We start from the raw sequence: 23,754 nt of genomic DNA on the forward strand, positions 1-23,754 counted from the left end.
ATTATCGTAACGTCACGCAAAACCTGCTCAGAAAAATGCATAAAACCCGATCTTAGTTGCTCGAGGCTGTACCGCTCATTGTCCACATCAATGCTTGCCCGCATATCGGAAATGTTGTAGCCCAAAACCTGCGCGTCCTCCCTACAGCCCGGACATGAGGCCATAAGACTTCGATTTGCGTGGACGTCGTGATCTTTCTCTTGAAGAACTTTCTACCACCGTTACCAGAGACATTCTTTAGATGAATAGAAGTAGTGTCCTGGATGGAATTATTGAGCTTTCGGGATGTGGGGAGTAAGGAACAGAGAAGTAGGGAGACTATATTTGAAGAACTGTAAAAATATACTGAAAAAAGATAATTGTCGAAGTAAAAAAATTATGTGCAGTATTTATGAAATGTCCCTCATATTAACTGAAACCTGCACATAGACGTCCGTTTTTGCATATTAAGACATATACACTTCACCATATCAACGTTTCCACTATCGTACGTTACTTACTTAGAATTTGTGCGTTGTGTGAGCCTCTATCTAGGACACGAGGAAATTCCAGTTTCCTGCCGCAGCAGTCCGAGTCACCTGGTGCGCGACCCGTCCGTGTGTGTGTAGGCAGCGAGCAGGTGGCTCGGCTTCTCAATCGCCCGTCCGCCTGCCGCGATGCCTTTTACGAGCGCCTCCTCGCTTTGAGATATTACGACCGGCAGAGTACGGCCACACCGCACCGCAGCGTAGCGTAGCGCGGCGTGGGCGTTGCCACAGAAGGCCTCCCAGAGCGAACGAGCGCCGGAGCAGCGCGTGGCGGGCGGGACGGCCTACCTGCTGAAACACCCCTGCCACTTTGTCGAATTGCACATTCTGCGCGCACGTGCTCGTAAAATAAAACTGTAAACTCGATTCCATTCCAGCAGATCCGACAACTTTATCATCTGGTACAGCGAGAAAATGGATCCACTAAATGTACGAGAAGAGTATCAGTGACACTGCATGAGTTGTTGTTGTTGTTGTTGTGGTCTTCAGTCCTGAGTCTGGTTTGATGCAGCTCTCCATGCTACCCCATCCTGTGCAAGCTTCTTCATCTCCCACTGCTTACTGCAACCTACATCCTTCTGAATCTGCTTAGTGTATTCATCTTTAGGTCTCCGTCTACAATTTTTACTCTCTACGCTGCCCCCCCCCCCCCCCCCCCAATGCTAAATTTGTGATCCCTTGATGCCTCAGAATAAGTCCTACCAACCGGTCCCTTCTTCTTGCCAAGTTGTGCTACAAACTCCTCTTCTCCCCAATTCTATTCAATACCTGCTCATTAGCTATGTGATCTACCCATCTAATCTTCAGCATTGTTCTATGACACCACGTTTCGAAAGCTTCTATTCTCTTCTTGTCCAAACTATTTATCGTCCATGTTTCACTTCCATACATGGCTACGCTCCATACAAATACTTTCAGAAACGACTTCCTGACACTTAAATGTATACCCGATGTTAACAAACTTCTATACTTCAGAAACGCTTTCCTAGCCATTGCCAGTCTACATATTATATCCTCTCTACTTCGACCATCATCAGTTATTTTGCTCCCCAAATAGCAAAACTCCTTTACCACTTTAAAATGTCTCGTTTCCTAATCTAATGGCCTCGGCATCACCCGACTTAATACCACTACACTCCATTATCCTCGTTTTACTTTTGTTGATGTTCATCTTATATCCTCCATTCAAGGCACTGTCCATTCCGTTCAACTGCTGTTCCAGGTCCTTTGCGGTCTTTGACAAAATTACAATGTCATCGGCAAACCTCAAAGTTTTTAATTCTTCTCCATGGATTTTAACACCTGCCCCGAATTTTTCTTTTGTTTCCTCTACTGATTGCTCAATATACAGATTGAATAACATCGAGGAGAGTCTACATCCCTGTCTCACTACCTTCCCAACCACTGCTTCCTTTTCGTGCCCCTCGACGCCTATAGCTGCCATCTGGTTTCTGTACAAATTGTAAATAGCCTTTCACTCCCTGTATTTTACCCCTGGCACCTTCAGAATTTGAAAGAGAGTATTCCAATCAACATTGCCCAAAGCTTTCTCTAAGTCTACAAATGCTAGAAACGTAGGTTTGCCTTTTCTTAATCTAGCTTCTAAGATAAGTCGTAGGGTCAGTATTGCCTCACGTATTCCAATATTTTTACGGAATCCAAACTGTCCTTCCCCGAGGTCGTCTTCTACCAGTTTTTCCACTCGTCGATAAAGAATTCGCGTTAGTGTTTTGCGGCTGTGACTTATTAAACTGATAATTCGGTAATTTTCACATCTCTGATTACCTGCTTTCTTTGGGAGATCTGCGTTTTAAATTAAAAGTATGCTTAGCGTAAGGACAAGACAGTTTTCTGGATATGCTTGCTCCTGTTCATATCAGATGCTGCTGTATCTACAGTTTTCCCACATTTCTACTTACTTCCTCATGAATAAAACTTAATACTTGTACACACTGGTCGAAGAAAATTACTGCACCTTTCTGCTCAAGTGATGTCATTTGCCACCTTGGGCTGGTAGAAGTACTTATAACTGTTTCAACGTCTCCAGTCACGAAATATCTTAGTGGTAGAGCTACCAGAGCGCCATTTGTGTCTACTCTTTGGTAGGAAATGCTCACAGCCAAAAGGCTCAGTGTGGTGCAAATGCGTGAAGGAAGTAGGCAACCGAGCCACGCAGACGCAGGATACTTCCTACAGCCAGCTGACCGAGTTGGAAAGAGTCAAACTGTGACCTTCCGAGTTGCGCAGTGGTCCTTACGGAGAATTGCCACCCAAGTTGGATGTGCTGCATGAGTTGTGCTAAGATACTGGTATCAGTGATCAAGTGAACATTGTCACACCCGTGTAGGAGTTTCTGGATGTGCACTCAGCACAGTCGCCGGCCATGATCGTCGTAATTAAGAGTGGCAGTGGTAGATCAGACAACAACCACAGCGCCAATAAGAGGGCTGGTAAGCCCCGGAGTGTCAACACGAAATGCTGCGAATCGGTTTCTAGCACTGGAACTATGCGCAAGCACACTTCAGCCCGTCTTCCCCTCACGTTACAGCATCGACGTCCACTGCAGTTTATTTTCTAATTATATGACCCAAGAAAATCATATTTTGTATTTCCGTAAGAGGAGGATATTAGTGTTTAACGTCCCGTCGACAACGAGGTCATTAGAGACGGAGCGCAAGCTCGGGTGAGGGAAGAATGGGGAAGGAAATCGGCCGTGCCCTTTCAAAGGAACCATCCCGGCATTTGCCTGAAGCGATTTAGGGAAATCACGGAAAACCTAAATCAGGATGGCCGGAGACGGGATTGAACCGTCGTCCTCCCGAATGCGAGTCGAGTGTGCTAACCACTGCGCCACCTCGCTCGGTGTATTTCCGTTTCATCTAGCTTATAGAGAAATACGCTGAATGAAAAAAATAATTTATTACGTGTGATTACATAATCATATGCCAAAAAAATCCAATATTTTCTGCTTTGCGATCACTCAGCACAGCTTTCCGAAAAAGCTGAATGAAACTGAGACTTTAATAGATGCAGAATGACCAAGTTTGTAGTTTACTCCTGATACGACCGGTATTCTGGTATAACAGATCGTACATTTAAAAACAAGAAAATCAAAATTGGGTTTCGCACTGAAAGCAGTATGAATTATTCAAGAACGGAACTGCTCAGTAAATCAAAAATTAGTTAAATGTCTGTGCCGATCCAGACTGGCGAACAAAGTTGTTGTAACAACATTTTCGCTACTTAAACCTGTGTAGACGGAAAATAATTTACCATATGGCTACCCAACGACAGTAGAAATCATGTTCAGATTGTGTTGTTTGCGTTGTTAGTACTGCTAGTGCCATGACTTGCCGTTAGACATCGGTACTGGTATAGTGACGTAGGGAGGCATTAGTTTGAGTTACAGTTGCAGTCAACGTGGGTCTCGACAGGGGTTCGTAAAGCTATTCGGTCAAAACCACAACAATAGTGCTGCTGTTGCATTAAAGGGAAAAGGATAATTGTTCTTTCTACAATGAGGTTGGAGAATATAATTCGGAAATTCGAATTAACTGGGGTTTTGAAACTCACCCCTTGCAGCGCCCGACGGCCAGTTGCGTCACTTATTATTGAAGAAGTTACTGTTGCCATGGCTCTGACAGGGGTCACTGGACGCTGACACACGTTGAAAGCTGAAGATGACCGTAGCCAAGGAGATAATCATCATCCCATCCGAGATGTTCCGGGCAGCAATAGAGCGATCTCTATTGCGGTTCCAGGCTGTCGTTGCTGCACATGGTCGTCAGAGAGAGCAAAGTTTATAACCGGAAAAGGAAACAGGGTACGCAATTAACGGATGTTGCCCTCTCGTCGGGATATTGAAATCTGTTTTCTATCAATTGTTTATTTATTATTTTTCTTCCCAATGCCCTTACAAATGTTTCCACAAAGTTTCAGTATCCTATGATCAGTCGTTTCCGACGAGGGCACTGTACATTGTGAAAACTGGCAATAACTTTCTGATTCGTTTTAATAAAGACACGAAACCTAACGTGAATAATTTCTCTGCTTTCGCGCTACATCTAGCAAGGAATAAAGATTAACGATAAGCTCCAAACCGTTTGGCATGGAGAGAAAAGAACGAAAATTAATTCTCTAGAAGAAGTTAAAAGTTTAATTATTTCCTAATACAGCCAGGTATACTCATCAAAGAGCAAACTGATCATCCAAATAGAAGGTCAATAGATAATTTTTGTCAAATATTGCTGACAGTAATTTTGGAACTGACATATAGGATTCGTTGTTTCATTTATAGAACGGATGGATCTTCTTAATTTTTACGTATGCTCAATTATATTCTCCAAATCTTTTTTTTTTTGTATTTTCCATTTCTATTTTACTGTATTTGGTTTTACTTTCGTACATGTAAATGTACGTGCATGTATTTGTAAATTGTTAGTATGGTCTCAGTTTTCTTCTTTATTGAACGTTATACCTTTGCGTATATCTTTTCGTTAAGTGCACATATTATGTGTCGAATAATCACGAACAGCACAATTTGTATACCATCCTGAAAGCAACCATATCCCGTGACTTCGCTGCCACTTGCCGGCATATTGCACACTGTTTACTGGAACTAATTTACTGAATATTACATTCGCGCTCCTGCATTCACATTCCGTGGCTATAATGTAGTGTGCTTTTGAACAGGTGAAACACTTGATGCTGATTTTCTAAGGCGAAACGACGTATGTAACTCAGAAGAGATCTTAATAAAAAGACAGCCTAAGGGAAAATGTCATCTTCATTCAAGGAATTTCAAAAGTTATTGTAGTTGTGGTACATGTACTAACAAACATGAGCACGGTGTTATAAGAACAGTAACCATGGCTCTCTAGTATTTTCTTCCCACCTGCATAATATACGCAGCTTTAAATTTCCCACGACATTATTTGATGTTATTCGTTCTTTGGTGACAGTATGAGACTCAGGTAATATCATTCTACGAGTCCCAGGATGTGTCGGTGCTTCTCCTGGGCGTACACTTTTCAGAATGTGTTTTGTGATTGTTTCCGTTTGCACTCCAACAGGTTCACAACTAAGTTTGTGACGTAACATATGAAAAGTCGGCATTCCTACGACGCAAAAAGATTTCTTTTTTATTGTTGGTTGCTGGCTGGTATATGGTCTTAGACAACCAATTTCTAAACATGCGCATATAGAACATTTCATACCGTAATTTGCACTCCATACAGCACGTTGTGTGTGTATAGAACGTGTTTGTATAATATGACCTGCATTAAGTTTCAAAGCAATGTTATAACGGTTGCGACTTTGGAATAACGCAGAGAAAAGTCTGTAAACGGAATAGTTTACGAAGCACAACGTGACCTACCGAGTTTTTAGTTCCCATGTGTTGATGTGCTTCTTATCATGAACTTATGCATCGTGGACTAATATGAAAGCAGCGACGGTAAAGGAACAATTTACCGTGAGAACTAGTTTTAAATATTGATCACGTACTCTGAAATGGACACCAGTGTGATTGTGCGTTTTATCTTGACCCGACGTGCTGAAATATGAAAGCAGTGGCTATAAAAGCACCGGTTTACCGAGCGGACTGATTTCAGTATTGATCACATACTCCGTACCGTGCATCACATGCACAAGACTACAAAGTTCGACTAGTGATTACATTCAGTAACGATAGTAAACAATTATTCTTTCAGTACCGATAAGATGAATCATACACTGAAGACCAATAATGCAACACTCATTCTGTACCACGTCTTCGTAATTACTATCACTTTCAAGAGAAAAGTTTCAGCATCACTCTTCAACGAGCCTTATTACAGTTAGTGCAATACGTTTGTCGACCGCCAGCGTGGGAGTACGACTCTCCAGCGAATATTTTCATTGTTAAGGAATTCTCCTTACGCGATTATCTTGTTTGAAATCTGGTTCATCTTTCTGCAAGTTTTCTACGCCATGTGCCGTCTCTCGCATTTAAGTTTCCATATCCGTCTGTCTTGCCAATCCTCTTTCTGTACGGCTCTATTTTGTATCGCCCGCCTCATTCCATCGTTCCAATGTAGTCAGCGCCTTCCTCTATTTATATGTCCTTGCGGTCTCCAGTGCCACATTTTCGAAGGCCTTCTCTCCTCTGGCAGTCTTCTGAGATGTCTATACCATGTTAGCTGTTTACATTTAATTGAGAATATAATATCCTTGGTAACTCCCATTTCTTCTCGTAGCAGTTCATTCTTTATTTTGTCTCCTCTTGTTACGTCACAACTTCCTCTTCAAAATTCCATTTCAACTGACTTCTCATTGACCCATCGTTCAGCACCATAAAGTACAAAGCACTCCAATTCAATTTCGTATATTCTATTTGTCACATTTTTGACATAGAATCTTAAGCATGACTGCAGCAGAAATTCTGCAGATGTAATATATGGAATAAAAGATGCCACCAGCTGCGGAAGGCAGTAGTCAAAAGCTCCTGACCAAGGTTTCAGCCCACGTAATTGAACCTTCTTCTGTACTCATATTACGTTTTACATGCTGATCATGATGCACCACCAATAGGCTTAGTCATGTTGCATGTTTATTCGTTACGGGTGGCACACGCCACATCTGATGTGTGTATTATTTTAGGTGTGACAAAGCCAGACGGCTGTTTTTACAATCGTCAATTTTAATTATGAGTAAGCCTATTCGTGGCACATTATGATTAGCATGTACAACGTAATAACACTTCTGAAGAAGGAGCTTTTGACTACCTTACACAACTGGTGGCTGTTTTTGTTCCGTATAATATTTTTAACATACTTGTAGTGAAAGTAATGGAGTGTAACTGCTCGATTGCTACCTTCCACTTTCTTATTCTGTGTTTTATTTCCTCCTTGCTTCCACCTTTATTCGGAATGATTCCGTCTAAATATTTATATGATCGACGACACTTTACTGTAGAATCGTCATCCGTAACAATAACCCTTCCTATAACTCCGATAATCATGTTTTCAGTCTTTGTAAGTATAATTTTCACGCCCAGCTGGTCATATTCTTCTTTAAGCTTGCTTAACATATCAGACACATCATCTTCTTCATCGGAGAGTATGGCCGGATTATCGGAGAAATTTAAGAGAGGCAAGATGTCATCACCTACTAAAAATTCCCACGTTTTTGGACTTCCTTTTATAATTTCTCAGTGCTTCACTCAAAAATATTTTAGAGAGGGTGGAATTTAAGGAAGGATTTATCACAAACGTATTTAAAAAGGGAAGAAAGAATGGCAGTGCAAATTATCGAGGCATGACAGTATCCGTTCTCTCTCGACACTATGTGATAAGACCTTAAAACTAAAACTGAGAGCGACTTTAAGGCGATGGAAGAACACAGTGGGTGCCGGGCAGAAACGTCTTTTATCATAAATGCGCAAATTATTTTAGCACTTGCATGCTTCGCGTACTCTTGACTTTCTACAGTAATAAAAAATATTCTATTCTCTGTTTTTCCCCATATATATATATATATATGAACTATAGCATTAAACTATCTAACTTAACATTCACCCCATATGTAAACATTCTACCAATCAAAATCTACCTACTATGCTTTGATAACTCCAAACCAATAGTATTCATTTCACCCACTACTATGACGTGAGTATTTTAGAAATGACTTCGAATAATATATATATATATATATATATATATATATATATATATATATATATGTGTGTGTGTGTGTGTGTGTGTGTGTGTGTATGTGTGTGTTGCTTTTAATTACAACTCCTTCTTTTTGAGTGTTTGAGAATATTTTGCGATAGCTGATGCACAGTTTTATTCGAAGTCGTTTCTAAAATACTCACGTCATAGTAGTGGGTGAAATGAATACTATTGGTTTGGAGTTATCAAAGCAGAGTAGGTAGATTTTGATTGGTAGAATGTTTACATACAGGGTGAATGTTAAGTTAGATAGTTTAATGCTACATGAAGGTGCAATAAATATAGTGACTTACCATACTTCAGTATTTGAGAGCTACTGAGGGAACCTGTCTGTTCATGTTGATAAATGGTAATGATAATTCTACTACGAGGCTACTATTCGGTAAATTCTGGACAGCGTCAAATTTCATAACTTGTTAGCTTATTTAGCGTTAAATATAGAAGGCTATTTACTCGTTTCATAACTGAGAGCCTGTTTTCATCCCCACCCATTGACATTATTCGTCAGATTCCACTTTGACTTTGATACATTTCTTGCATGAACATGGCCATTACTGGTAGGAAAATCAGTTAGTAGGAGAATTGTATTCTGCTACATCAGCTGTTCCAATTCTTGCTCTTTATTTCTGGTGACTTGTCTTTCTCCTTCAAGTAGAAAGTGCCATAAAATTTGGCCAAATGAATAACTGAAGTTACTGTTAGGAATGACAATCTGACAAACTGTAGGAAAAGTAGGTGGTAGGCTGAGATGCATTGGCAGGATCGTAAGAAAATGTGTTTCATCCACGAAAGAAGTGGCTTTCCAACTTACTTTTCTTCATTTTCTTGAGTGTTACTCACTAGTCTGTTACTCATCAGTCTGGGACGCTTCACATGCCGGGATAGTATAGGAGACAGAGAAACACACTGCAGTGCATGTTAACTAAGACTACACAAGACCATCCAGCATATTAAATTCAATCAAATGCGCAAAACGATAAACTTGTTGCAAAAGTAACGAATAAATTGTTTGAAAAGCGAAATAAAGTCGGTTTAGACCAAGTAACCCATTTGAGCAGTGGGTGGCTGGTGTTCGGGCCATCTCTCTCCTTTTACGTTCTGTTTTTACTGTACTGCCGCCTAGTTTTGTTAATTCAATTACTGGTGTTACTGAGTTGTTGCCTTGCCTGCCTGTGAGCGGCACCTGCGGCGCTTATCGATTTATGCCCCGCCATATTATCTTTGCTGTACTGCTATTACTTCCCAGTTGTCGTGTGTTGGAAAAGGGGATTTCGTATCTGGCAGTGAGTTGCAACGTGCCAGGAGTGGAGTTCGGACCTGGCAGTCGGACACTTGGGACGAGGCAGCAGTCGGTCGATTTGGAGCGGCAGTGAGGTTCGGATAGCCGTGGCTCGCCCGACCGTTGCCGGCACGCGTGGTTTCAATAGGGACGGTCCTGGTTGATGGACGGTTGCTCGTCTTACCGAACGACGTGATTACTCACCGATCGTTTATTGGTTGGCGATGTGTGTGTCTCAACTCGTCGTTCGTCCTCGTCACTGCATAGTCCCTGCTTTTAGCATTGGTCCGGTTCGTCGTCCAAGTGTTTGTGACATTGTGTGTAGATTGTGATTTCGAGTGCCCAGTTATTTTAGTGCTGTTTCCTTGCTGATATGTAGCAGTTGGTCGGTTGGCGCAGTCGTGACGTAACACCAGTGATGCATGCAGCGTCAGGAAGATGCGGATAGCCATCACTTGCCCGACCGTTGCCGATACACGTGTTTTGCGTGTGGACGACTTTGGTTGACAGTCGGTCGGTCGTCTTCTTAGACGACGTGTATTTGGCCGGCGATTGCTTATGGGTTGGCTGTGTGCGCTGGCTAATGGTTCATCCTTGTTATTGCACAGTCACTGCCGTGGGCATCGTCTAGTCCTCGTGCAGATGTTTATGGGCCTGTGTGTAGTTTATGTGATTTTCACTCGCAAGTTTATTTAAGTGTTACCGGCGTACTGCCTCTGAGTTAGTCCGTCGTTTGATTAAACGACTTGGTTTTCGGGTCGGCCACCTCTCATGGGTTGTCTGGGATCTGTTCTTGTTTGGTTCCATAGTCACTGCTGTCAGCACCGTTTTGGTGCAAGTGCGGAGCGGACCTTTGGTGCAAGTGTGGAGCATTGGTCTGTTGACTGATGTTGGTCGGTTGGGTTGCCGTCGGATTGAGCATGGTTGGACCGACTGCCTGTTTCACCTAAGTGAATGTTAGGATTCCCCCCCACCCGAAACCACTGAGCGCTGTTATCTGATCTGCCTTTTCTTATTTTCTATTGTGTGTATTTGTATGGCCCATAGCCGATGTTTTGAATTAAAGTTGAATTGATTTTAGTTGTGTTTTAAGTCATGGGCATTGATCCGTTTTGAAATGGAAGCTTCTTGCTTGTCAAGTGTTAGATTGTTTGGAGCCTTCAGCCTAATTTATGATAAGGCTTAATTGTTTAAATTTATTTAATTTGAGTTTTAAGTCATGGGGCTTTCAGATGTTTTTAAATTAAAGTTCTTGTCTTTCGAGCATCAGACTGGTTGGGCCTTAAGCCAAGCTATAGAACTTACTTACGTGAGGACTTCTGCCTTCTAAATATTCTGTTTTGGGTCTGAATCTTAAGTTAATGGTTTTTATCCGTTTTTAAATTTAAGTGGTTGTGCCCTTAAGGCATTAGGTAGTGAGGTCTATGCAGCCGATAACTAAGTTCAAAATTTGTGCTGTTTGGCCAAATACTAAAGTTACATGCGTTAGACTGTAACTGGCAGCCGCTCGCTTTGGCCCCTTTCCACAAGTACAAGTACCTGTCCTGTCCTGAGGGTTTATAGGGGCGTTGCACCATTCTTACACATCACTGGAAGAGCACAGAAGTATACATATAACAAAGCCATATGAAAAATTAAAACACTCTCTAGTAAACACAACATAAAATATAAACAGAACAAAGTACAACACACACATCAGCATACATTCCACCCAAAACTAATAACATACACGCGGTTAACAGAGAAACACAGCTATTAGAAAAGAGACTCAATTCAACATCAATACCAAGACAGACAGTCACTATACAGAAAGTTTGATTGTAGAAACAAAAAACATCCAGGTGGATGAAGAAAAACAGGAAAACAGCAATGTAAATGCAGGGCTAAAACGAGAACTGGTGAAGAATAAAATGAACAACTAGACACCATGTAAAAAAATATGCATAGCAGGAAGCCTCAATTAAGAAATAATGCCACAAAAATATTAAAAGGAAAACTACACGCGAATAACTTCATAGTCAAGAACGCCGCCACTAAATTAACACAATTCGTCCCCACAAACAACATTGCAACACCGAAACCTGAGCAAAAGAATGTTTCCAAATACAAATAAAAACAACCTCAGAGATTTGAAACACATAATCATAGACTAACGACAGCTATACATGACACAGGAAAACCCAAAAGAACAAACTCTCAGACGCCAAGCCAAACATCACAAACCATATGTGTCTTTGAAAACTGTGATAAATTTCGTGAATGCAGTGTCATATTGTGTACCAAAACATAAACAAAATCATAAACAACACTATGAAATGAAGAACAACCCAACTGTGAAAGCAACAAATGAACTTATAACGTAAGTAAGAAGCATAAACATTCCACAAACAGTTTCACTCCTTTCTTTTGACATAGAGAGCATACACACTTCAATACCAATACCAGACACAGTAAAACTAAACGAAATATAACCTACTGATATATAGCAAAATGTCTGCATTAATTCTAAGATATACCCAAAACTCTTGAAGAAATCTCATTTTGAAAATACTCTCAATTCGGGAAAGAACATTACCTATGAAAACATTGCCTTACAATGTGAGCCCCAATATCAGTAACATTGGCAAACATATTCATTAACAACATACAAAATACGATGTTTGATATAAATATCACAAAGGGAGGATACAAATTTTTTTCTGGTACACATTTCTGAATGATATGATTTATATGGGAGTTGAACCAACAGAGAAAACTGCTTCACGCAGACATAAGAGTATACATAAGAATATCCACTTGGTCATTGAAAAACAAACATTCAGGCAAATACACTAGTTAGGTATTAACTGAAACAGAGATGAAAATAAGCATAAATATGACTTTTGCAGAAATCCAACAGAAACTGAAACTGTTATACAAGGCACATCAAGCCACGTACAAAACCAGAAACTAGCAGCTATCCAACAAATGATACAAATGCCAAAATTAAGAAAATCCCACTCAGAAAAGATTACTATGAGAAAAAATTAGAACCAATAGACACCATAGCCATGAACAATGGGTGTAACACCCACATAATAGGAAAATGAACCCACAAAATCCGTACGAAACTAAACAAATATGAAAATAAACAGTGAACCAGGAAATATGAAACTCGAAGGAACAAACAGACACCCTAATACACACAAACACATAAAACAGGTACACTTGTGACATAAATAACAATAGAAAATGGTAAACTTCATCATACACAAATCAATCTAGAGAACAGCAATAATACCGAATAAGCAAGGACTACACATAGCATACAGACATGAAATATACTAGAGCCACATTTACTAACACTAACAGAAAAACGAGACGTACTGAGAAGCTGTTAAATTGCATTTAGAATTTCAAGACCTTCAATCAGTTTATTGGGATTGACAGAGAGAAATTTCCGTGTCAGATATGAGGAACTCATAAGCAGCTGGCAATATGAAATCAGGCTCTCTACCTTTTCTAGAAACCTAATAAATCATGGAAGTAAACCACCTAACACAAAAAGAATATTCTTAGGACAAACATTCCCAACAGAAAATCCATACCATTATAAGAAACCTGATAAATACAAACTATCCTTCCAATGAATAAAAAATTAGTAAATAATCAAATGAATATAATTTACAACTCACTGATTTTTTTAGGCACTGAAACAATAACAGGGACACATTACCAGACTAAATTATAACCCAGTACCCACCAATGCCCCCCCTCTATCAACCCAAAAAACGGAAGGGACGCCATACAAACCAAAGAATAATGAACTTCATCCACACATTGCAACACAAACGAAATACGAAGGAAAAACACAGAGCAACTGTTTGCAGGTCTGCGTATTGTAAACACACCAGACCAAATCACAATGAACATTGAGGTGTTATGTCGAAACATGTTCGCAGAACGTCGAAAATCGAAAGTCCTGGGTACACAGAGCAACAAAGTAGAACTTCATGACGGCAAACATGTACAAATTACACTCCTGGAAATTGAAATAAGAACACCGTGAATTCATTGTCCCAGGAAGGGGAAACTTTATTGACACATTCCTGGGGTCAGATACATCACATGATCACACTGACAGAACCACAAGCACATAGACACAGGCAACAGAGCATGAGCACTGTCGGCACTAGTACAGTGTATATCCACCTTTCGCAGCAATGCAGGCTGCTATTCTCCCATGGAGACGACCGTAGAGATGCTGGATGTAGTCCTGTGGAACGGCTTGCCATGCCATTTCCACCTGGCGCCTCAGTTGGACCAGCGTTCGTGCTGGACGGTCAGACCGCGTGAGACGACGCTTCATCCAGTCCCAAACATGCTCAATGGGGGACAGATCCGGAGATCTTGCTGGCCAGGGTAGTTGACTTACACCTTCTAGAGCACGTTGGGTGTCACGGGATACATGCGGACGTGCATTGTCCTGTTGGAACAGCAAGTTCCCTTGCCGGTCTAGGAATGGTAGAACGATGGGTTCGATGACGGTTTGGATGTACCGTGCACTATTCAGTGTCCCCTCGACGATCACCAGTGGTGTACGGCCAGTGTAGGAGATCGCTCCCCACACCATGATGCCGGGTGTTGGCCCTGTGTGCCTCGGTCGTATGCAGTCCTGATTGTGGCGCTCACCTGCACGGCGCCAAACACACATACGACCATCATTGGCACCAAGGCAGAAGCGACTCTCATCGCTGAAGACGACACGTCTCCATTCGTCCCTCCATTCACGCCTGTCGCGACACCACTGGAGGCGGGCTGCACGATGTTGGGGCGTGAGCGGAAGACGGCCTAACGGTGTGCGGGACCGTAGCCCAGCTTCATGGAGACGGTTGCGAATGGTCCTCGCCGATACCCCAGGAGCAACAGTGTCCCTAATTTGCTGGGAAGTGGCGGTGCGGTCCCCTACGGCACTGCGTAGGATTCTACGGTCTTGGCGTGCATCCGTGCGTCGCTGCGGTCCGGTCCCAGGTCGACGGGCACGTGCACCTTCCGCCGACCACTGGCGACAACATCGATGTACTGTGGAGACCTCACGCCCCACGTGTTGAGCAATTCGGCGGTACGTCCACCCGGCCTCCCGCATGCCCACTATACGCCCTCGCTCAAAGACCGTCAACTGCACATACGGTTCACGTCCACGCTGTCGCGGCATGCTACCAGTGTTAAAGACTGCGATGGAGCTCCGTATGCCACGGCAAACTGGCTGACACTGACGGCGGCGGTGCACAAATGCTGCTCAGCTAGCGCCATTCGACGGCCAACACCGCGGTTCCTGGTGTGTCCGCTGTGCCGTGCGTGTGATCATTGCTTGTACAGCCCTCTCGCAGTGTCCGGAGCAAGTATGGTGGGTCTGACACACCGGTGTCAATGTGTTCTTTTTTCCATTTCCAGGAGTGTAGATCAAAACTCGTAAATGTATATATATTTTAATTTAATTTTACAAAACTTATGCTACAAAAGTCGTTCTTTAACTAACAACAAGATAATAACAGTATCAGAAGTGCAGTTACAAATCTCCAACGGTTACATAACGCAGTTAATATATACAAAAAGGAACATGTTTTAAAGGTCGCTGAAGATTTTTGACAAGTAAAAAGAAGCTAGATACATATTGGACAATATAACACAGACTTTCATTTTTGAACCACGTCTCCAAGAAAATCCCAAATGAGAGTTGATTATCGTATTACTAATTCATACGTCGGGCACTTTCTAGTGACTATATTATTAAACACCAAACGTCCACTTCTGCACTGACATAACATCAAACATAATGCCAAATTATTCTTTCTTATTAGCATATTGCAATAATTTGCAGCTTTATACTTATGAACAGTTTAAGGGAACTTATGCCTTGTTATTGTGAGCCTTTTCCCACAGTCACAAACCATGGACAGACTAGGTATATAATTTTTGTTTTCATCTCGGTAATAGTTATTGTTTTTAACAAATTAGTGACAACAGAGACGCCCGGTAATCCGAATTGGGAGAATAAAAAGGCTTCCCATAAACATAAACAGGCTTGGCTAAACAGAAGTGCAAAGAAGCGTCGCCTGATCATGTTCACAATCGCCTCTCAAGATAATCCGCTGTGTGAGCCGCTAGGGAACCTTCCACAGGCAGTTGCTGCTGCCGGGATTCGAGTTCGCCGTGGGAACGTGGCCTGAGTTTATATGCACTGTACCGAATGCCGTCCAGGAATTTTTAGAAGCATGATCGTAAGGGTTGACACCTCGTAGCCAGGAGTGACTGGGCCGAGTTATCACCATAGATTTTTCATTGGAAGACACTGAAAACTCAGCCCACTAATGACAAGACATAACGATGGAGTTTTCAGCTCTTTGATGGACAAGGGTGGAGGCAGAAAAAGTAGAAAGGACTAATTCAGCGATTTTTTCAGGAGACTTTCGTGTAAGGTCATGCTAATTGGTTTATAAGCTGTTTCACGTACGATGAGCCAACATAATTCATGGGATACCTCCAAATATCGTTTTTCGGACCTACTTTACCCGTCGTAGTGCAGTAACTCGACGTGGCATGGATACGACAAGTCGTTGGAAGCCCTCGCTGAAATATTGAGTCATGCTGCCTCTATAGCCGTCCACAATTTCGAAAATGTTGTTGGTGCAGGATTTTGTTCACGAATTGACCTCGTGATTATAACCTACAACGTTCTATTGGCGAAATCATTCACTCTGATTGTCCAGAATTGTCTTCAAATCAAACGTGAACAATTTTGGAACAGTGACTGGCGCTGTGACATTTATAGAAAAAACTCTATTGTTGTTTGGGAACAAGAAGTGCGTAGTGAAAATGTTCTCTACGTGGCCGACCATAAGCATTTCCAGTCAATAATCTGTTCAGTAGGAAGAGGACCCATTCCATTTCATGTAACCAAAGCCCACAACATTATGGAGTCACAGCTCCTTGTTGACAACTTGGGTCGATGGCTCCGTGGGGGCTGCGCCATACTCGTATCCTACCATCAGTTCTCGCCAGCTGAGATCGGATCTGAACTTATCAGGCCATGATTTTCCTGTCGTCTAGGGACCAACCGATAAGGTGACGAGTGCAGAGGTGCTGAAGCAGATGTTGCGCTGTTAACAAGCCACTCACGTCTATCGTTTGCTGCCATAGTCCACTAAAGCCAAATCTCACCGCATTGCCCTAAGTGATACGTTCCTCTTACGCCCCACATTGATTTCTGTACTTATTTCAAGCAGCGTTACATGTCTATTAGCACTGACTACTTGACACGAACACCGCTGCTCTCTGTCGTTAAGTGTCTGTGATGAGAGGTAATGCTTGAAATTTGGTATTCTCAACACACCCTTGACAATGTGGATCTCGGAATACTGAATTCCCTAGCGGTTTCCGAAATGGAATGGCCCGTGGGTCTAGCTGCTACTACCATTATACGTGAAAAGCGTGTTAGTTTCCATCGTGCTAAAATAAACACGTCGGAAACGTTTCCACGTGAACCACCTGTGGGTAAATGACAACTTTTCCAATGCATTGCTCTTTTATAGGCGATACCACCGTCATATGTATGTGTGCATATCGCCTATGCCATGATTTTTGTCATCTTAGTGAAATCACCAGTTACTGAATAGCGGCTGTTAAACACTTAGATATCCCCCTCTGGGTTTGGGGGTTAGAATTGGCCTGCAGTATTCCTGCCTGTAATAAGAGGCTACTAGATGGAATCTCCAACCTTTCGACTTTCCTGTGATAGTCCACTCTCGGGTATGACTTCCACTTTTTCTAAATTTCTGTTGACAGTGCGTGCCATTTGCGGAAGGACGCCTTACGTGGTGTTTTTTGTTTGTCCATCGTTCACTGAGATCTTGCATGCTGCTTGTAGTCGTGTGGCACGCTTGGCACCCTCAGACTTGTAGGTTGCTTACTTCTCGTCTCTAGCGCTGTATCATCCTTCGCGCCTCTGACAGTTCATTTTGGCACCCGAAATCCTGCGCAGTAGCCAGTCCGTTGCGGTGAAGTTCTCAAGTACCCCCTTGGTCGTAGCCCCCTGACAACACAGGGATTCCACTGCTGATGCCTGAGCTGCGACCACCCCGCATATGCCAAGAAGTAGGTTCCCATCCTTTCCGGGGCACCAGGACTTTCGTCAAGGGCCATCTCGCCAGATGCTGTGACCTGTGATTCCCGATCGTTCCCCTCCCTGGTCACGCCTTGGTTGGACCTTAGCGTGACTCAGTCTTATGAGCCGTATTCACCTCGATACCTAGTTTGCTGGAGGACTGATGCAGAGACATTTCAGGAAACGAAACCCCAGTTTTTTGTAGACCACCATGAATATAGGTTTGGGGAAGTGGCGGCGTTGTCTAAAATGCGCAGCAGGGCGATTTTGATCCAAGCAGCCTCCCCAGCCCAGTGGCAGGCATTGCTCCCCTGAGGCAAGCTGGGTGATATCACTGTTTTGATTACTCCCCATAAAGGCCTTAACTTGATTCACGGTCTTATTTACCATTGCGACCTCCTTTTGCAGTTGGATGACGAGATACGCGCCAACTTAGAGCGACAGGGTGTCCACTTCATCCGGAACATGCGTAGAGGACCCAAAGACAACAGGGTCGCTACTGGTGCCTTCATCTTGGCTTCATTTCCTGGAAAAGTCAAGTGATGGCTTACCATTGTGATGTGAAACCATATATCCCTCCCCCTATGCAGTGCTTCAAGTGTTGGAAGTTTGGTCACATGTCAACTCGTTGTACTTCCAGCATCACATGCAGGGATTACGGTCATCCTCTGCAAACAGGTGCTCCGTGTGTGCCTCGTCCCACATATGTGAACTGTGGGAGGCACCACTCCCCCTGCTCACCTGACTGGCCTGTTCTCCATAAGTAGCGACGAATAATGGAAATAAAAACCCTGGACAGGCTCACCTGTCAGGATGCAAAGATGAAATATGAACGACTTCATCGTGAGCAGATGACTACATCATATGCTGCGACTATGACTTAGTTGCCCCCAGTGGCAATGGCTGCCCTGCAGTTGTTAAGCTCCAGTGGGCCCTCGGGACTACCCTGTCTGTTTGCCTGTGTCTATGATGGTGTACGCTGTTTCTTCTGGTGCTCCCACGGTACCTTCTTTGGGAGACGAGAGACCGACCGCCCCAACTTACAGGGATATCAGACACTCAACCCCCCCCCCCCCACCCCGCCCACTGGAGATACGCCAGCCTGCTCTGGCTTCTCTCACGTGAAAAGATGTGGAAAGTGACCCTTGGAAGTGTGCCTTCGAAGTCCTCCAGCGCGACAACTGACATCAGTCGGTGGCTCAAGGAGATGTTAGTGGTGGATCAAAGAGCTTCCTACTCTTCGTCAGTCCCTGAAGCTCCTTCTGAGTCTCCTACCCAGGTTGCTTCTAACGAGCAGCAGGAGAAGGCGAAGGAGAAGAAGAATTGGCTGGTGAAGATTGATGTGGTTCAGGTTGCCACTGTGCCAGCTGTTCCTACCAGCTCTGACTCTCTGGACGATTTGCAGGTTTTGGCGTCCTCCGACGACCTCAATCTCGCCCCTACCTAAGATGCACTGATTCTCGATTCAGGCTCTCCTTTTGTGGTGGTCAGTGCCTCATCAGTTCCTTCATGCGTTTTTGGCCATGGACAATATCATCCTCCAGTGGAACTGCTGCAGTTTTTTCCACCACCTTGCTGAGCTCCGACATCTCCTCAGTCTCCACCCTTTCTTCTGCATTGCTCTCCAGGAGAGTTGGTTTCCGGCGTTGCGAACCCCCGCCTTCGTACCTATGGGGGTTATTACATGAACCGAGCAGCTTATGAGAAGGTATCTGGTGGAGTCTGCATTTATGTTCTTCACTTTCTTTACGGTGAGCGTGTCCCTCTTCAAACACATTTAGAGGCTGTTGCTGTTAGAGTGTGGACGCAGCGGGCTGTTACTGTCTGCATCCTTTATCTTCCACTGGATGGAGATAACCCACTGCCTGTCCTGGCTGTGCTGGTGCCCACAACCCTTTGTGGGGTGAATTGGTGACAATGGGACGAGGTGCTGTTACTGAGCAGTTGTTAGTGCAGCTTGACCTTTCTCTCTTGAGCGATAGTGGCTTCACACATTTAAGTGTGGCGCATGGCATGTACTCAGCCATCGACATTTCGGTCTGCAGCCCTGGACTTCTACCATCCGTCCATTGGAGTGTGCACAATGACTTGTGTGGTAATGACCACTTTCTGATTTTTCTGTCTCTGCCGCAACTCACTCCTCTAGCCACTCCCCAGGTGTTTTGAATATGGCTGACTGGGACTTGCTCGCTTCCATTCTCGATATTGAGCCACTGTGTCATGGCGCTATTGATGTGGTCGTTCACATGCTAACCATGGTACCATTTCTGCAGCGGAATCAGCAATGCCCTGCTCTTTGGGGTCCCCTTGTCGGAGGACTGTGCCTTGGTGGTCACCAGAGATCGCCGAGGTGATTCAAGATCGCAGGTGGGCCCCCCGATTTCATAAGAGGCACCCATCCATGGACCACCTTATTGCCTTCAAGCGGCTCTGTGCCTGAGCCCATTGCTTTATTCGCCATCGGGCATCAGCAGTGCTGCGAAAGGTATGTCTCCACCATTGGCATCCGTACCTCTTCATTGCAGGTTTGGACCAAGATTAGGCTGTTGATATCAGGCCCCCGTCAGTGTCCTTTGGCTTTCGCTGAATGGAGCCATCTGTACTGACCCAGACAAGATTGCCGAACTCTTCACAGAGCATTATGTTCAGAGTTCCACTTCTATGAATTACCCACTGGCCTTCCACTCCCTGAAAGAGAGGTTGGGACATCAGAGTCTTTCCTTCCCTACACGCCATCCCAAATAGTACAATGCTCCATTCAGTGAGTGGGAATTCCAAAGTACCCTTGTCGCTTGCCCTGATATGGCTCCCAGGCCAGATCGCATCCACTATCAGATGCTTAAACACAGCTTGGTGTACTGCCAGCGACACCTCCTAGACCTTTTCAACCGTATCTGGGTTGAGCATGAGTTCCCGACTCAGTGGTAGGAGAGCTTTATCATACCAGTGTTGAAGCCTGGCAAGAACCCACTGGAGGTGAACAGCTACCACCCCATTAGCCTCACCAACGTTCTGTGGAAGTTGCTCGAATGCATGGTGAGCCAGATGTTGAGTTGGCTACTTGAGTCTTGGGGCATTCTTGACCCATCTCAGGGTGGGTTCCGTAAGGGCTGCTCTACCACTGATAATCGGGTCTCCCTGGAGTCGGCCATCGGTATGGTATTTTCCCACAGTCAACATCTGATTGTCGTCTTTTTTGACATGCAGAAGGCATATGATACAACATGGCGACATCACATCCTCACCACGCTTCATGGGTAGGGTCCTAGGGGCCTGCTTCAAATTTTTATTCAAAATTTCCTGTCGCTTCGTTCCTTCCACGTGCAAGTTGGTCCCTCCCATAGTTCCTCGCGAGTCCAGGAGAATGGGGTTCCCAGAAGGCTCTGTCTTGAGTGTCTGCTTCTTGTTAGTTATTATCAATGGGCTAGCAGCAGCTATGGGAACGTCTGTATCGGCTTCTTTGTATGCTCATGACTTTTGCCTATACTATAGTTCCACTGACATTGTGGTTGCTGAAGAGTAGATACAGGGCACTATCTGCAGGGCATAGTCTTGGTGGTTAAACAATGGCGCTGGCGGCATCTTAACTCCCTTCGTTGCTAGTCATACCTGCTGGGATGCCAATTGGTCTACTCTTCTGCGACTGTATCAGGCGTTGGTTGAGTCCAGTCTCGATTATGGGAGCCTGGCTTATGGCGTTGCGGTTGCTTGATCCCATACTTCACTGCAGGATCCGACTCGCCACTGGAGCCTTCTGCACAAGCCCTGTAATCACCATATTTCTGGAGGCTGGTATCCCTCCATTGCGGATCCGACGCCAACGACTCCTGGCCGCTTATGTTGCACATGCTTATAGCTTGCCTGGGCATCCAAATTACTGTCTCCTGTTCCCCAAGTCAGTCGTCCATTCTCCTGAATGGCGGCCCTGTTCAGGGTGATCGATTGCGGTTCGCGGCCGGTCTCTTCTATCTGGGCTTCAGTTTTTCCCTGTCCCATGACGGTGCAAGGTGAATCTAAATTATCCTTAGGAACTGCACCATAGGTTTGTTGTAGTGGAGTAAGCGGTTGAACGAAGGAGAGTTAATACTAAAACTAAGTTTATAGCCAGAACCACAACTCAGAATTTCTCCTACATGGAACTTTAACAGCATTTCAAAATTACGATATATGATGAATTAACGGCCGGTGGATATACAAACAAGTTTTCCAATCGGTGGAGGCGCTTTAAGATTTGCCTGAAATTTGCCTAAGACGCAAGAAATTCAATAGTGACTACCTAGTAATTTTTATAGAAAAATGGCCAAGCAAACTATAGGCAAAACTTATTTTACAGGTTACCTTTAAATGCCTTTTCTTTACTTTGACACTTAAAGAGAGTCACTTTCATATAACACCGTACAATTTTGAAAACTGGAAACTATGGTCTGAGGTAAGGCCCCAACCACGAGACGACAAGGAAGCAAACAAGGGCAGTAGCCGATCAAATACACAAACAGAATCAGCTACGCCTGGCGGGACACAAGGCAAATATAGGCACGGCAAATAGTATTACTCAAGCGGATAGATTCAGAAAGCTCCAAATGGCTAGTAATAAGGATCTGAGGTAACGACCTGGCCAGTTGCCTTTCCAAAATAGGTACATTTTTTCAGTCGTATTGCAAAACTGTTTGGCGAATGTCAAACGAATAATTAAGTAATGGGTAATTCTTCACACATCAGTATGAATGGAGCTAAACATCAGCCAACTTAGATATAATCAAGTTCACCAATTCTGGCAGACCAGAATACAAAACAACTGGACCAGCATTAAGGGCTAAATTTAAATTAAATTCCCATATGGGAAGAGACTTACTAAATCAACAGTATTTTTGTTAAAACTCAAGGCAATAAAATGCAATGCACCTTAAAGAAAACAGGCCGATGTGACAGTATAAAAAAATCACAGTAGGAAATTTAAGGACTGATATTAGGTAAAGTGACTTAAAGATTCTACAAGCCACTCACGTCATTCAGTATCATCGCGAGCACACAATTGATTTGATGCATGTTTGTGACATTTTACGAAAACGTGAATAACTCTAACAAGCGCTTTTAGCTTACGGCACCAAACCGGAGTAATGACACAAATATCAAGTAAGTGCTGAGGGAACCAGGATGTTGAAACTGAGCACAGATTTAATGCCTGTTACCAAAAGACCTCAAAAGTCCTCTCCATTGTCCACATTATGGGCAGGCAACAGTTCCACAAGTATGATCGCTTCCCTCAGCGGTCGGGTAGTTGACAGTCAAGTTCCCAAGATGCGTGGTGGCGCCAGTAACACTCTCCAGGTGAGGCCCCAACCTCCAGAAAGCTATGGCCAACGTGAAGCGCTCAGGCGTCCTTGGTCAACACCGACCTCCAGCAGCCACTGCTCCAAGCTAGTCCCTCCCTACTGTAAGCCGAGCATGAGCATGTATCACGTCCACCACTGTTTAGACGCACGCTCTAACGGCGAAGCTCCCTCTCGTCTCCCATCAAGGGGCAGAGGCCTACCTATCGCGGATAATATCCATGTTAGCTTCTTGCTCAAGACACGTCACTGATTCGCCTGGAGTCATGGCGGGGGACGCCTAGAGCTCCATGTAACACCGATTCCATCATTTCTTGAGATAATATGGTTAATATCTCCCCCGTACTTGCTGAATTACAATGTCGTCTTTGCTTCCATCCAAGTTAGTCCTGAAAAATTTACGTTTATAATGAATGCATTATATAAATTAAAAAATTATTACATTCTTTCCTTGTTGTATTGAAATCTGTTACGTGCGATATCTGTCTAATGTACATACGTCTTACATAACTGAACTTGCGCTCCTACCGATCTCAGCTCCTTATCGGAAAGCTATATACTTCAATAGTGAAGTAAATGTAATACATTCAGATTTATGCTAATTTTTTCTTTGCCAGAGGTATTTTACTTGATCATTTGTACAAATTCTGAAAGTTTCCGTAGAAAAGTAAATAGTGGGACGCATTGTGGCAGCTGTAGCAAAATGTTTCACTGAGGGAAATGTGCGGAGAACTCTGTGGGAAAGTCACTAAGCCCCACTCTT

This window comes from Schistocerca americana, chromosome 1 (genome assembly GCF_021461395.2).
Source record: "Schistocerca americana isolate TAMUIC-IGC-003095 chromosome 1, iqSchAmer2.1, whole genome shotgun sequence".
NCBI lineage: Eukaryota > Metazoa > Arthropoda > Insecta > Orthoptera > Acrididae > Schistocerca > Schistocerca americana.